This window comes from Protopterus annectens, chromosome 8.part0 (assembly GCF_019279795.1).
Source record: "Protopterus annectens isolate FY-2018-M chromosome 8.part0, PAN1.0, whole genome shotgun sequence".
Lineage (NCBI taxonomy): Eukaryota > Metazoa > Chordata > Ceratodontiformes > Protopteridae > Protopterus > Protopterus annectens.
The window spans coordinates 1,938,570,414-1,938,584,492 of record NC_056741.1 but is presented as its reverse complement, the minus strand read 5'-3'; the positions used below and the strand labels follow the sequence as shown (position 1 = coordinate 1,938,584,492).

General features: G+C 34.5%; 1 long non-coding RNA gene across 1 annotated transcript in view; it reads right to left on the bottom strand.

Moving 5' to 3' along the window:
- LOC122809741 overlaps nucleotides 1–14,079 on the bottom strand; it is a 77,939-nt gene that overhangs the window by 56,054 nt on the left and 7,806 nt on the right. The window lies entirely within an intron of this gene.

Sequence of the window (14,079 nt, the reverse complement as noted above, 5' to 3'; positions counted from 1 at the left end):
AAATCTTCAACACTGCTTGGCATTTATTTGCTGACCAGCTAAAGCATATTTATCATTAAAATTCCTTTCGCCAAAATGCCACACAAAACATTTTTTTTAATTAAATTGCATGCCAGCTGAATTTAATTAAAAATATAAACAATCCAAGAATTGCTGTTAAATTCTCTGATGTGGTATATTAATAATAATTCCTCCAATTTTTGTGTCACCCATGAATTTACTCTTCAATACATCATCCAAAATTGGGAACTGGGACATAAGAAATACCATTACTGTTTATAAAGACAACCATCATAGTGGGACTGGAAAAAGAGGAGGTGAGGGTGCTATACATTTTTCATAAGGAATACTGGATAAACCCTCTGACCGAGATATATAGTGTTTCTGCTATATATTTTGCATAAGGAACACTTGATAAGAAATCCTCTGATCAAGATATATAGTGTTTCTGCTCTGCATTTTACATAAGGAACATTGGCTAAGAAACCTTTTTGTCATTAGGTCTTCTAAATAAAATTTATCCATTTGATCCAGAGAATACTGCTGAGATATTCTGTAGTATAGTTTAGCTAATTATAGTTCTAAATATATTCAAAAAAGTATTCAGACATAAAAAGAATGAAATACCCTTCAAACACTGCAAACATGGCTAACACGCAAAGGCATCTTCAACAAATGCGATACACTTCCACACAGCTTTCTTCTGCTCACCAAAAGCTGATTTTAAGTACTATAAACACTAAACTGAGAAGCAGAAGAATTGTCTAAATAAACTAAGAAAACTTCTAAGACCCTTTACGAAAGGAAACTGGACCTGCAATAGTTAAGCTCTTGTGTTCTTTATTTAATAGAACTTCATCAGAAAATGAAGGAAAATCAGAAAATTATTTTAAATAATGTTTGCTGGTACCTAATAGCTCCCTTAATCAATCCTGAATATACAGGTTAGACCTTAGAAGCTCCATTGAACATACCACTCAAGACTTTTCTTTCTTTTTTTTTTACTTTTTTCACTAGGATGCTTTTTAAACTTTGTCCAGTGTTATTTATTTATAGCTCTTTACTGCAAAACACATCTCTACCAAAACAGTATTCAGAACTGTCTCTGTCAACACCATGACAGAATAAATAAACCACGCACAATTACTGGGTGTCATGATATATGACCAGTTGAAATTCAACCATGAATCGCATGTGGTTAAAAAAATCATCAAAAACTACGTACATTAGACACAGCAATAATCTGTCTCACTAACACAGCCAGAAGTATAGCCTCTACTTCTTTATTGTCTTCTCTCCTCCATGGTACCTAAATCTTCACTAACCTTCAAGTCTTACAACTGTACAAACTTGAGCAATATTATAAAGAAATAGCCAAATTTGCAATAAACTATAACAAGCAAACACACCACTGCATATCATTCAGGGAATAAATCTTGCTAGGACTATCACACAGCTGAGAAAGATAGAGGTGGTGTGATAGTCCTAGCAAGTTTAATTCTGGGTTATAGAGATGTCTGTGTATAATACACAGACTTCTGTATAAGCCAGAAATTTTCCCAGCCCTTATCAACTTAATGCAACACTTCTCCCCAATAGAATTTTATGCTCAAGAGAAAAATCACTAATCACTATAATCAAATCATCTAATACTGCAGGTGACTATCTTTCTCTGTTTAAGTTAGGATTTCTCCCCTATGTCTGTGGTGATGTGCAAATATAAGAGTTGTCTCCACACCCTCCACAACTGCAGCAATAGTTATTGTTTGTACCTTAAAAGACTTTATCCAAACTTGGACCCTTTTGAAATGGCTTTTTACATATTTTGTGCTGTTCAAGCTTTAGCGAATATGTGCATGCCATTTTTAAGGTTATACCACACTGATTTTTTGTTTTGTTTCAAGCATCTGTACTGCATTTTTACCTAATGATCAACTATTAGCATTGAATCGGCTTTTAACATTCTTTGTGCTGTGTAAGCATTAGCTGTGATGTGCGACTGCTGAAGTATGGTACTATTTTACTGTGTTTAGGTGTTTTTACTGCATAATGTTTGTATCTAGGCTTTTAAACAGCTTTTAACTTTCAATTATGGTGTTTAAACCTTAGCGACCTTAGTGCAATATAATGCTCATTACATTTATATGGTAGCATGCAGTACTGTATCACATTTTAATTTTGTTTGTGCTATTGCTAATTAATGCTGCCACAGTTTTTATTCTTGTTAAGCCCTAATTATGGGTTTCTGTTATTGATATTATCACGACTTGCTTATAAACTATTTTGTTTCTGTGATAGGTAACTGATGCAGAGTTAGCACATATTGTTCAGGTTATAGTTAATCTGTATGTACTAAACAATTATTTCAACTCAAATTTACCTTGTCTTTCCTCTCTCTATTGGCCTTATACTGTTACACCTCTTATAGGCCCTATTTGCCATCTCTGTACTCTAATCTCCCCAGCCTCATCTCATTGCTACCCTCGCTCTGCTCTTATAACCATTCCTACTGTTACTGTATTTAATTTCAACTCCTAAACTCATATTTTCATTGTTTTCTCTGCCTTTATTCATAGGTATAAGACTTGTCTCCACCACCCTCCACAACTGCAGCACCAGTTATCACCTGAACCTTAAAAGACTTTATCCACATTCAGACCCTTTTGCTTCTGTAACCACCTGCAACTTACTCCTGTATGTTTTTGGATTTTTTGTATAACCCTCATTATTTTTGCTACCTTTAATTTGACTTTTCATGCTCATCACTGGGACACACTAGTTACCCATTATTGCACCCGATCTTTCTTTACATATAGATAATCTCCATTTACTTATTTTTCCTGCTGTGTTTAATGTTTTTTCTATTTTAGTTTTTTTCTGTCTGCAATTATACTAGTTCATTTTTTCCACATTTATTCTAACCTCAACAGTCCTTTTCTTCTGTTTGTATTGTCCATGGTCTGAATATTTTGGCACTTTATCTTAGCTCATTATCTACTCTAAACATTACACACTTGTACTGCTATAAAAGGACATCAGCAATTTCCTTACTGAATCTTTCTTCTCTAGCTTGACCTGCAAGTCTTACTGGGTTCTTCCCGCTCTGTTCAGGCTCACCACTCTCAGGCTCACTCCACTCCCTTACACCCAAATCTCACCCACCCCCACTACTCCCAGCTTTATACCTCCCATGCTCCTCCTACATCCATTTTAACCAATTAAAGCTATTTTAATATTAACATCATCACTCTCCTCCACATATCTGCCATATCCCCATAGCGTCAAAATATATCTCCTGCTTTCACATTATAGCACTACTATAATATCTATCTTAATCTCTTTATTTCACATTTTAAATATTCACCTTCTAATAGTTTTATCATCTTCTCAGGAATAACCAATTTTGCCAAATTCTCTACTATACAACATACAAGCCAACACCATGTCCCCCATCATACTTATTTCCCTTTCTCTATCTTTTCTTCTTCTTCTACTAACAGCCTACCATACATCTACTACAAATACCTATATCACTTCTATAACATCAGATACAGACATCCCTGATAACACTAACAGTTTCTCTACTATAACACTGGGGCTATTTCAATCACATATAATAACCACTCCTAAAATCAAACTTTTAAAAGAGAAACCCAAACTGTAAGTCTGAATATTACCTGAAAAAACCTTCTCTTTCACTCAAAGTACTCACCACCTATTTTTCACTTATTTCCCTCTCTGATGATGTTTACACTAATCTGGGTCCATCCACTACCCCTGGTCCTTCCCATTGCCCTGATAACTCATCCCAAAGCAAAAATCTGTAATTTATTACCCTTAACTTTCACAGCATTTGTAACAAAATCTCAGACTTTCATGCCTGGGTTGCACTACATACTCCATATTTTCTAGCTGCCACTGAGACATGGCTAAAACCTAACATAAGAGATATTGAAGTGTTTCCTCCAGGATATAACTTAATCAGACTAGATAGACTACACAAAAAAGCTGGTGAAATTGCATTATTTTACACAGTTACTTCATAGTTACAAACTACTTAGGTCCCAACCTCAAATTTGATAATGCTGAACTACTCATTACCATCCTAGAAATGAACAACACGAAAAACCTATATATAGTTGTCATTTATATTCCCCCAGCACAGAACATCCCCATACTTGAAAACATTCTATCCTGGATCATAGAAAATATCCCTTATGAAACAATTATGCTTGGTGATGTTAACATAAATTACATCAGTCTCTCCCTCTACCTCTATAAACCTCTTTAATTTATCACAACATATACTATCCCCTACAAGGTATGATAAATATAACACACAAGGATACATATTGGATTGGATCCTAGTATCTGACCTAAAGAACTTTAGATAAACAGGTACCCTTTCCAATGCACTAAGTGACCACCTACCCTCCCTTGCCATCAGAATATCTAACCATTCTCCTAAAAAGCATTTATATAAATCAGTCCAGAAACTAACAAAATTTAATCTGGAGTCCTTTCTACACATACTAAAATCTTCTAACTGGACTGTCCTAAAACTCTTCCTTTTGAAGACACTGTAACTAACTTTAATACTACATTTTTGAGCATTCTTAACAGCTTAGCTCCTACTCGGAAGAAAATAACCAAAATTAATCATGCCTCATGGCTGTCAGCTGCTACCAAGCAACTAATGCCCCTAAGAGATAAGGCATAGAACAAATGAATGAAAAATAAAAGCCAAAACAATTTATAGTATTATAAACAACTCTGAAATAAAGTCAAACAGCTCATCATTTCTGATAAAAAAAAATATTATACTTATCAGCAATCTAATATCTCATACAACCCAAATATATTTTGGTCATCAATCAATCCACTTCTTAAAACAGGCACAAAACAAAATCCTAGCTCTTTCCCAGATAAATCTTCTTCTAAATTGCCACCTATTTTAATTCTCACTTGATAGATATTATTTCTAACCTACTGTCAAACAATACTCAGCCTTCTCTTTCAGTAAAACAATCCTCTGCCTACAACACATCTCAGCCAAGTACAACTAGTACTAATGTTACTCATTGCCCTATTGCTTCTATTCATACTTTTTCACTTCACGCAGTCTCTACCAACGTTATAAAAAAATATTCTTCTGAAACTCAAACCCAGTTCTAATTCAGCAGATACCTGCTCAATACCTCAGGCTTGCTTCTGAGTCCATAGCCTACCCAGTCAGTATTCTTATAAATAGATCAATCACATAATCATATGTTCCAGGCATCTGGAAGAAGTCTTTCATTATCCCACTACACAAAGGGGGTAATTCCTCAGACCTATCTAACTACTGCCCCATTGCTATCTTACCACCTCTGTCTAAATTACTTGAAAAATGTATCCATACACAACTCATTAATTATCTTCTCCACAACAAACCATTTTCCCCAACCCAGCATGGTTTCAGACCAAACTGTAGCGCTTCAACCGCTCTGATATCCTTCATGCACACCATAAACTATGCTAGAGATTCTGATAATCACATCACAAATGACACTAACTGAAGCAGCGCCACACACCAAGCTGCTAGGTGTAATTATTGATGAAAACTAAAATTTGACCTTTATATCCAAAACAACATTTAAAAAAAACTCACCAGAGACTAGATATGCTCTACAGGCATTCATGTTTTCTTAATCAGACTACTAGACTCATTCTTCCTAACCCCTACTTATTACCTTCCCTCTTGTATGGTGCTAATATCCTTACTAATTTCCATACCTCCCTCTTATCAAAACTTGAAGCCTGCTATAACAAAGTAGGAAAATTCACCACAAACTCTACCTCATGCCTCTCAACCTCTTAGTGCAAGAAATCTGGACAAAGCCTGAAAAAATGAGGAGACAAAGGCCCAAAAATGGGGACAGATTTTAAATATTGTTCTTATAAACTTAGAAAGTTGCTAGAGTAACAGGGTCTATGCTAACATACATTTTCTAAAGGATCTGAAGTCTTAAACTCAAATGTATGTCATTATTTAGTGACTTCAGTCCTCAGATCATCCCAGTTGTGCCAGAAAGCCACAAATTTTATGAGGAACCGACCAAAAATATGAGGCAAAAATCTGGACAGTTGAGAGGTATGCTCTACCTATTCTACTCACCATTGCATTTCACTTCAGGCACTACAATAGCTCAAGCTACCACAACACCTTAATTTTTTACAACTCTTAACTGCCCACAACACACTGTCTGCCCTTCTAACGTCTGTTCTCTCTAGCTATCTCTCCACTAGATCTCTAAGATCCAAAGACAAACAACTTCTGTCAATATACATGCCCAAGAAAAATGCAGGAAAATGCCTCTACTCTTACTCCATTGCTAAAGCCGGAATCATCTTCCCACAAATATCAGAGAAAATTACAACTTTCCCTCATTCAGATGTGCCTTAAAAGAATTATTAAGCAAAGCATGGATCTGGTCCTGCTCTAATCCCACTTAATATTATATCATCTCACTTTAACTTTATCTACCTTTAGCTACCTTTTCAACTATCTTTCTTTTTACTACACCTTCTCCCTTAAACACCTTCACCCTTCTACTTTCAACCTTGTCTTATCATATCTCACTTTCTATTTCCTCTTATGGTATCATTAATCTATATTATCTTACTGTTCTTTCCTACAAATAATACATTTTTGTTATAATATCTCCCTAGTGTTTTTATTTTATTAATCAATCAACATTTTTCTTTTATCTTAACTAGTTGATGTATATTTCATTATTCTACCATGTCTATGATTGTTATTACTAATTATGTATTTTTTGGTGCTTTTCTCCCTGGGCCTCTGCTGAAAATGGGTTTATCAGACCCCAGTCAGATTTTTCCAGTAAACAAATGTCAAATAAATAAAATAAAATAAATACATATGTAAACAAAGTAGTTAAACTATGGAACAACATTCCACTACCACTGAAATCTATTCAGAATATAAACTCATTTAAAACACAGCTAAAGCTTCATCCATGAAATCAATGGATCTCCTCCTGTATATCTCCAGGATAAATGCTACTGTAATCATCAGCTTTAAACTTCATCAAACCATTTTTTTCATCCAGAATCCTATGACTTATAACCAGTCTTCACCAATACATGCATAGTTTTACTAGTATCTCCAAACCATATACATAGTCTATGTGACACTGCTTACCACCTCACCTCTATATTTTTAACAAACCGTATGATAACTATACATAATTGTCTCTGAACCTGCACAATACACCACATGTTAACATATTAATATTTCTACCCTACCAAGTTCCTCCCCTCACTTCAATATCTTTGGCTTTCTAAGCATTAATCACAAAACCTATTATCTGTTAAACCCAAATGCTCAATGTTCAGTGTTCAACAGCTACAGAATGCACACTTACCTTTTATGGCAGACTAGTTGCCTTTATTTCATATAAATATAAACTAATTAGCAAATGCATGTGTAACTGTTAACATATCTTACTTAATGTCTGTTCATGTAATTACCGAATATCTGTTTAAAATGTCTGTAATATTTTGGAGCTTTTCTCATATAGTCTCTGATGTAAGGGATTTTTTTTACTAAACACAGTTGGACAATCTTGATAAACAAAAGCAAAATAAACATTAATAAAATAAAATTTTCCCTTTAGTACTCTGCAGTTACTCCTTCTCCTATCATGTTATACTCCCCTTACTCTGTAATACTTTGACCTTTGTAAGCTCCTCTAAATAACTCTGTTTTAAAACTTCATTTTATCCGATACACACACACAATATATTGCTTTTACAGACATTTCTATCTTTCCTAAAAGTTCTCAAATAATCTCCAGTACTATTTTCTAAATGCCTCTCTTTTTAACAAGTAAAAAAGAAAAGTACCAGTGTCTTATTTTTACTTCATTACCCTTCATCTTAAGGGCGCATGATCTAAAATTGTTATTGGATGTGTATTGAAGTTTTCAATTAAATTAAATGGTCATGCTACTGTGAAATATAAATTCTATTTAGTCTAGCTTAGTTACTATACTTATTAATAATATTGTAAATTCTGTCCAGTTTCCTACTACTGAATTCATATCTTCCATACCACATATTCTCATATATTTCTTCAGAAAATGTCCCTGTTTTTGTTATATTTTCCTTCTAGGTCCTCCAATAGATCCTCACTATTGCAAATCAAGTTCCTGTCTCCACTGATTAATAATATTCCCTGCTGAAAGCTGGTTATTTCTCCCCAAACTTTTTAGGCTCCAAAATAGCAGTTTTTGGTGGAATGTAAATATGTGCCAACATAATCCTCCTCTCATCAAATAGCCCATTACTACCACAACTCTACCATTACTATTTCTTTTTGTACTCTTCTATTACTGGAGCCTCTCTAGCAATTAGTATTATTTTGCTTTTCCTTTGCCCCCAATATTCTGCTGAGTGTCCACCCTGAAATCCTTTTTTGTAAAATTCACATGTGCTTTTCTATCCATATGTGTCATGTGTATCATTGTTTATTGCACCCTTTATTTCTTAATGCAATTCAATACTCAGTGTTTTTTATCTATACCTTTAAGGCCATTTATATTCCATGATAACATATTCATTATGATAGAAAGCAATTACTTCCACCTAGTAATCGTGGCAGTTCTTTTGATACTGCATTTCCACCTAATAACTAATATGCACACACTGGCCTGCTGATATTTTAAGAAGTTGCTTCTTCACAACTCTGTTTGAACCTATGCCACATTTTTCATGACTTTTTTCTTCAATAAAGAACCTCAAACAAAACTAAATACATTTTCAGACCCCTCCCATTCCCATTTAGCTTAGAGCAAACATACAAACTATCTACATTTTTAACTAATGGAAGTTTACCCCTCCAGATAGGAGCTGCTGCCCAAAATTGACATCGGCATCCACAGGTAGTACTTCAAATAAAATGAAAGTTACCCATGCTAAACAGCATATTACAGCATGAGCTCTTACACCAAATGCTATATCTATATCAAAAATGACTTGCTTGCTTGATTTTCATCAATATTAGCTTTTAGCCCTAAGAAAAAGTACACTGGTTACCTTTAAGTAACCAAAACTGTGCATTGTTCTGTTAACTGCTTTAAAGTATTAAGAGAAGTTAATAACTTAATTTAACTTAATCTTAATTCTTTATATATCAGTACACTTTGAAATTTCAGCACCCCAATATCACATTATATTCATTTTAATCACTTCAGACCAGCCTTTATCTTATTATAGAAAAAGAGTGCACATTTTACAACTAAAATGTAGAACTTTGTTGCTTTAACATCTTTAACATATACAGCAGTCATTGACAAGACATGTCTACCTCACCTATAAAATACTCCTGACTGTGCACTATACAAAAATGCTTTACAATATAACATGTGACTTACATCATGAAATTGTTTATAAAAACGTTAAAAAGAACAAAACTGTTTTACTTACAGTTACTTCTACATTCCTTCAATGCACTTCTAAACATTACAAAGTGGGCTATTTGTATTATAGTTCACCCACAAGTTTAACAAAGTATAAGAAAATTCTAGTCTTTCTCTACTTTTTACTGCAAAGCCATATTTCATGTGCCTATTTCTACACCCAGTGGGGCTGATACTTTAGAATCTCCCATTTATTCACTAATTTCAGTGTTGCTGGTCTTCTATCTGATAATGTCTATCTCCCAACACCAGTCTCTGTTTCAAGTCCAACATACTCTTTCCTTTGGAATAATAGAACGGAGTTCACTGGCAAAGTCTCTGAATTGGTTTTGTTGTCTGAAGAATGAGAAGCAGAGTCCTCTTTTCATTGATGGCTTACTTTTTGTTGGATTAAAAATAAAAGTTTATCCCCTCCTTAGCCTGTTCTGCATCAATGTTTTTATTGTCCAGGAAAAAATATTTTGAAGATAGCTGGATATAGCAGCTTTAATCTCACACCTACCTCTAATATTTCCCACTTGTTGGGATAAACTTATTTCACTTCAAAGCAGTGTAAAATGACTACTCATTTGCCACAAACAATCTGCACTCCACCTCACCACCCAGTTTCTAATAATTTTCCTTTCCTTTCTGACATAGTTTTGTTGGATCAACTCCTGCTGGTATGATTATATCTTTACAAATATAGGTCTTGACTGCTTTCTCATGGCCAGGTTTGGAGAATACTCATGATGTGCCGGGTCTAGATCATAACTGCGAAAGCCAGTTTCAGCAAATACGTAAACGTTGACATATTGTGCAAACCACGAATACACCGAATGCCCTAAACCGCGAAATTCAAAATCTCGAACCGGCATAGTTGGCCAACCCCACCGCTCACTACATACTACCCACCCAAACAAAATAAATAAACCATATACATACAGTAACCGAAACCCTACTTCTAACCCTAAAGTAAAGCATGCATATACTACCATGTGTGCACTTACCTTAACCTGCACCCTAACCCTAAGGTCCGTAACTATCGCACACTTACCTTAATGAGCTATACCCAAACAAAATAAATAATCCACCCACATACACTTAACAAAACCCTACTTCTAACCTTACACTAAACCTTACATACATTACTATTTATGCATTTACCTTAACTTGCACCCTAACCCTAAGGTCCATAACTATCGCACACTTACCTTACGGAGCTATACTGCAGAAGGGCCAACTGTGACAATTTGAGATTTTGAATTTCGTGGCTTAGGGAGTTCGGTATATTCGCGGTTCATGCAATATGTGTCAACGTTTACATATTCGCTGAAATGGGCTTTCGCAGTTATGATATAGACCTGATGTGCCATCTTAATTAACAAATTTTGCTTTGGAACACCAGTCCAGTTGTTTATTTGTGTTAAATAAATAGTCTGTTCCCTCAAGTTTTTCCAAGGCAGCAGAAAATCTCATTTTTTTCTGTGCTGTCTCTACTATTTTTTGGAATATCTCTTCTTGTGAAGCTTTATATTCAGCCAGACTTTTCTTCATTTCAACCTCTGATTTTCACAGTTTTATCATTTCATCTGAATAGCTGTCTTCTTTCTCCATTATCATGTTGGCTTAGTTCTTAAAATACTCTCTGCAATGTTAAGAATATAATATTTTGTATGGTTATTATTCTCCTTAACGATCTGCATCCAAAATCCCACTCCCTCCTTATTTTACTCCCCAATTCATCATCTCCTTCCATATTGAATTATAATCTTCTGCTTGTGTTATACATATATGAGCCTCAATTGCATAGGTCTAAAATGTTCGTGTCATGTAATCCTAAACCACCTTGTTCTATTGGGAGGAACACCTTATCCTAATTAATTCTTGCCCTCTTCCCCTTCCAAAAAAATCCTACAGCTCTTTGTTGCTTACTGTCCATGACTTCTCCTCTGGTTTATAAAAAAGCCTGACATGTATATAAAACTAAAAGAACTAAAATATTTCAGTTTGTATCTTACTGTCATTATATATAATACAAGAGCTTCCATTTTCTCAGTTTTGTATCTTTTATCTAGTCTCTTCTCACATATCCTTAGCTGCCATAACAAAAACCTTTTTTAATCCCTACTCCTTAATGTCTCATCTTTATTGTATCCCCATAAATATTGGTATTGCTGAAGCAATTCATGTGTGAGTACATAATTTATGGTTATAGCTCTTGTTTTACCTTCATTCATTTTATATCTCAAAAGGAAAAAAACAGAAAATGTTCCACAATACCAAGATGTCTTTTTCTGGCCTTATCAAGTACAAAATAACATTGGCAAATAAAGCCAACTTTTCTTGATTACCATACCAATTATATCCTTGAAATTCTGAGTCCCTGACTTTCTTTGTCAATGGTTCTAAATAAAAAGTAAATAAAGGAGAAAGAGTACACCCCTGACTGGTTCCTCTGTTCAAACACATCTTATTGAAGAGGAACCATTCCATCTTAATTCTTGCCTCCAATACTTTATATATCCTCCTAATTAACCTCATTATTGTATCAAGGAATGCAACTGCTTATTTATTTATTATTATTTATTTTACATTTGTTGACCGGGCTAGTCTAGCTGGATATATGTCCATTTTCAGTAGAGGCCCGGGGAGAAAAACTCCAAGCACGAATAATGACAAAGTTAACAATGTTCAGAACCAGTAATAATCACAATACAGAGGTAGTATTGGTCTACTGAACAGTTGTAATAATAAATTTGTATATTAAATAATTATAGTAAAAATTAAACTAAACAATTCTACAAAATTTAAACTAAATTCTACAAAAAATTAAACTAAATTTTTATAAATCAACTAGAAGGTATGAGCAAATCTTAGAAAAGGGAAATAATATATATGTTATTCTCATATAACAGAGTAAGAGTTGTAAGTAGAATTGAAGGCAAATGTTACATGAGTAGGAATAGGGTTAAGAATATAAAGTGGAAAAAAAAGGTTTTGTGAAAAATGGTACAGATGTTTCCAAAATTGATAGATATGGATCAGTGTTGTTTTGTGGAGAGGAGTCAAACATTGCCCTACTCATAAAATCCCAGCATACTCTGTCAAATGCTTTCTCTGTATCAAAACCCACCAACATAAGTCATCTTTATGTTAATGTTGTCAAATGTTTGACTCCTCTCCACAAAACAACACTGATCCATATCTAGCAATTTTGGCAACATCTTTACCATTTTTCACAAAACATTTAACATTTTTGTGGCTAGACAAACACTATAATCATTGTTTAAAACTGAAATAGGTTTATATGGAGCTGGATCTGACAAGTGTTTAACCACTTTGAGCAATGCAGCCACCACAGATTTCTTCCAAAATGCTTGTGCTTCCCTATCTTTTAAAATACTGTTAAACAAAATCTTCTGACTTCCAAGATGGCTACACGCTTATGACCAGTTTAATTTCAGCACTCCCAATGTGAAAACAATAACTCAGAAATAACAGGCAGTGATACTGTCAGCTTAAGAAAGTTTCAGTTACTTGCTAGTATGTACCCTGCCTGGATGCCAGCAAAGAAGAAACTAAGGGAGCCTGACATAAAATTAAGTAGAAAAGGTTTTGAAAAAACACTAACTGGGAGGAATCCATCAGCTGTTCAACAAAAAAAGCAGTTCAAGCTTCAGCTTTGATACAAGACATGGCTTCCAGTAATCTAGAAGTAAAAATAACTAAAATGTTCTCAGAGCTGATTAAAACAAGGAAGTAGTATATCAAGTCAAATAGCAAAAGGCTATAAAAAATGGAAGAAGCTTTAAAAAGATATTTAGATGAGCTCATACAACTGTAAAAATAAAAGAAGTTAAAAATGAAGAAAAGGCTGGCTGAATGTGAGATGGCTCAAGAAGAGATCTTTCAAAAAATGGTAGAATTAGATGGCAGAGCATATGGGGAAAATATGAAATTTTCTGCTGTACCAGAGAAACTAACAGGAACAGACTGTATTAATTTTATCAAGGCACAAATAAGCAACTGGACTGGTATTCCACACCAGGAACTGATAACTGAAAGGTCGGACAATGTATATGCTCCAAATCTGGCCATGAGAAAGCAGCCAAGTCCATCATTAGTGAAAATGCAAACCTACCAGCAGAAAGAGTTGATTCTGACAAAACTGTTGCAAAGTATTATAAGTATTATATACACCAGGCAGAATATAAACAAATTTATTCCAGTAATCAGGGAAGGTTGAGAAGCAGGTGTGAGATTCAAGTTGCAGTATCTAGCTGTCTTCAGAATATTTTTTCTTGGAGGATCAATATAATTTGTTGATGCAGAATGGGCTAAGTAGGAAATGCAGAAGTTTGCCCAACAAAAAGTGAGCCATCAAGCAGAAATGGATTCTACTTCTCATTCTTTTGATAATAAACCACATAGACAGACGTTGGCAGTGAAACCTTTTCTACTGTTTCAAAGGAAAATGCCTATGAGACAGAGAAAAGCCCAGGAATTGAGCAGAAGAATCAGGAGCACCTTGGAATTGAAACATTGGAGTTGGGAGATGGAGATGGATAGGGAAAGAAAAGAGCCACAAATAAATTAGTAAAGTAATGTGAGACTC